General features: G+C 47.3%; 1 protein-coding gene across 1 annotated transcript in view; it reads left to right on the top strand.

Annotated features, from left to right (window-relative positions):
* MRPS5 (mitochondrial ribosomal protein S5) overlaps positions 1-2,699 on the top strand; it is a 1,175,798-nt gene that overhangs the window by 1,072,981 nt on the left and 100,118 nt on the right. The gene's annotated exons all lie outside the window — the stretch shown is intronic.

Here is a 2,699-nt window from a genome sequence, read left to right as displayed (position 1 = left end):
ACGTTCCACCTGAGCTTTGAGCTTTTCGATTTCTCTTTCCCTGGAGCAAAATAAAAATATCGTAACACTTCTGGTGACTGCCTAGTTGAAGAGTCAACGTGAGGCTCCACCTCACTGGGGTGGCTATGCTGCAAAGATGCTCCAATGGAAGAAGCAAATTCCTCCATGCATCATTTGCTGCCACCTCTGAGAGAACTGGCAGAGATGTCAGCTGGCTGCCAAGACGCGCTGGCTGATTCCTAGCTGGAGTCACCAACCTGGCCACACAGCCAGCAGCCTTGTGGGCTATGCTGTGATCCTGGACACTTGGAGGTGAAAGTGGTGGCCTCTGGGTTAGGTCCAACCAGTACAGCGCTTGACATCTCACCTACTGCCTCACCCTGGAGGAAATGACAAACAGCTGCCTGGATGTGTCCCCTGTGCCTGCCAGCAGCTCGTCACGTATAGCCAGAGCCAACAGTGGCCTCAGACAGCAGGATGGCTCAGGGCTGCAGGCACCTGGCTTGCTTTGCACCCGGCTTGCTTTGCACCCCCCCAGCCCAGCATGGATCCAGAGGCTTCTGCCCTCACTTGCAAGCAAGTGGGGAGAAGGGCCCCCTGCGTGAGATCCAGCCCTCACAGGTACAGATGTCGGGCCACCCAAAGCAGGACCAAGGGGTCCCTGGGACTCTACCTGGGGGCTCCATTCAAACAACCCTTTGTGCCCGCTTGGGTTGTGTGTGCTGGAAAGCCAGTTCTCAGAGCACAGCTTTAGTAAAAGAGAGAACATCTGTTGCTGTGTAATGTACATTGTTGCTTCTTCGCTTAGCATCCATACAAAGTGCTACTGCAAAAAAGTCCATATCTAAGCAACAAAACCACAAGTGGGCACACTAGTTTGTGTCAGAGCTTTTCTTTCATTAGGGGAAAAGGGGGACATTTGTCGTCGTATTTTCTGAGCGAGGTGGAACTTTTTTTATGTATAAAAGGTCTCAGTGCTAAAGTAGGCTGGTGAAGAACTATCCTTTAAAAGTCTTCTATCGGGAAAGTTCAAAAAAAGGGAAAAAGAGACAGCCATATTTGTAACGAAAGTGCACGGTACATATTCAGTGAGCACACAATGAAACCTTAAATACCTGAAAACAACCTAATCAGCCCGATCATATTTCCAATCTCTTAATGAAAACTTTACATGGTCAAGAAAAGAGTAAAAATGATCAGGACTCCCATCCCTTAATGCTCCTGAATAAATCTTGTCCAGTCTTATTTCTGAAGTGAAATATACCTTTCTGTAACTTTGCACTCGGATTCCTTCAGCTTTTTTTTCAAATGCCGTATTGTAACTTCTTTCTGCTGCAGAGGAGTCAAATACCGCTCCGGATTTTCTGGCTTAGTGCTGCAATTGTGACCACAAGAAATAGATTTCCCTGATCGCCTGAAAAGAAAAAAACCATCACACCATCACATAACATCACTCCTACAGTTCTTCAGTCCTGGCAAAAAGGAACACATCCCATAGACTGATATGGCGCTTGGCTCATTTTGGGCTCCTCAGTGTCCACACAAGTGACTCCCTCTGGCAAATCAAAGTACTTGAGAAAAGGGCTGATTTGTGGCTATAGTACAAAATTTACTATTTATCATACTTGTTTTCAGTGCCATTGCCTCAAATGAGACATTTAACTTTAAAACACCTAGCCATCTCCTCACCCAAAACGGTGCCCAAGAGCAGGCAGCTGGGCTATTGGCAAGGGCACCCAGCTGCAGACACAGCCAGGTAAGGAAGCGTACAGACTGAGTTCAGCTCCACATGTGAGTTAAGAAGCCGAGCACCCTGAAACCTACATTAATCCTATCTAGCTTTAGGTGTGTATCTGACGTGCTTGGCTGTTGAGTTGCCTGGGGTGGGAGGAAAGAGAGAGAAAGGGAGGGAGAGAAACAACAATTTCTTCTCTGCAATACGTGTCGCATGCTCCCGCAGGTATTAGTTTTCTTCCCTGTAGAGGAAACTGCACACAGAGGTACCTAAGGCCGGGCAGGGTGAATTTTCACCCGAGCATACAATATTTTCTATACAACCCCACCCAACTCTCTCCAAAGGAGAAAGGACCTTTCTGTGAAAGAACCAGGAAAGCCACATGAGAACTGACAGCATAAAACCACGGAAAGGAGCCTGCCTTGGAGTGAAAACCAGCTACAAAGTGCTTTGACTAAAAGTAACCTTGAATTTTACAGTACTGAAACAGTAAAACTTTTACATGGGATAGAGCACACTGTTGATTGTCGAGCCACCAATATGAAGAGTCACACCCATGCTGAGGAGCAACACGACCCCTTTGGCAAGCCAGACAACCAGCTGATGCCACATTTGAGTGCAGAGAGGGTAAGTCAGTGTGCTGAACACCAGGATGCTGAAATAAAGACTTACCTCGTCACTTGGCTGCTGTCACTTCCTTTGTTTGAGCCTGAGTTGCTTCTGCTGGCTAAAGAAGCCCCATAATTCTGACGGGTGTTCGCAGGACTCGGCTGGGTTTTGCTCAGTGTTGACAAAGGGGCCTTTTCACGGGAAGCAGGTGGGCTGGGGCTGGACTTGTTGGATAAGGATCCATTATTCTGACCATGAAGGCCACAACTGGAGGAGAACCAACATGGTTAAAGCATACTGGATTATCTTTATCACACAACTCATTATGTGTCTTATTTCACGCACAAAGCTGTCT

Source organism: Phalacrocorax carbo, chromosome 3 (assembly GCF_963921805.1).
Source record: "Phalacrocorax carbo chromosome 3, bPhaCar2.1, whole genome shotgun sequence".
Classification (NCBI taxonomy): Eukaryota; Metazoa; Chordata; class Aves; order Suliformes; family Phalacrocoracidae; genus Phalacrocorax; species Phalacrocorax carbo.
Note: the sequence above shows the minus strand (reverse complement) of the source record. Positions and strands in the feature narration are given on the sequence as shown.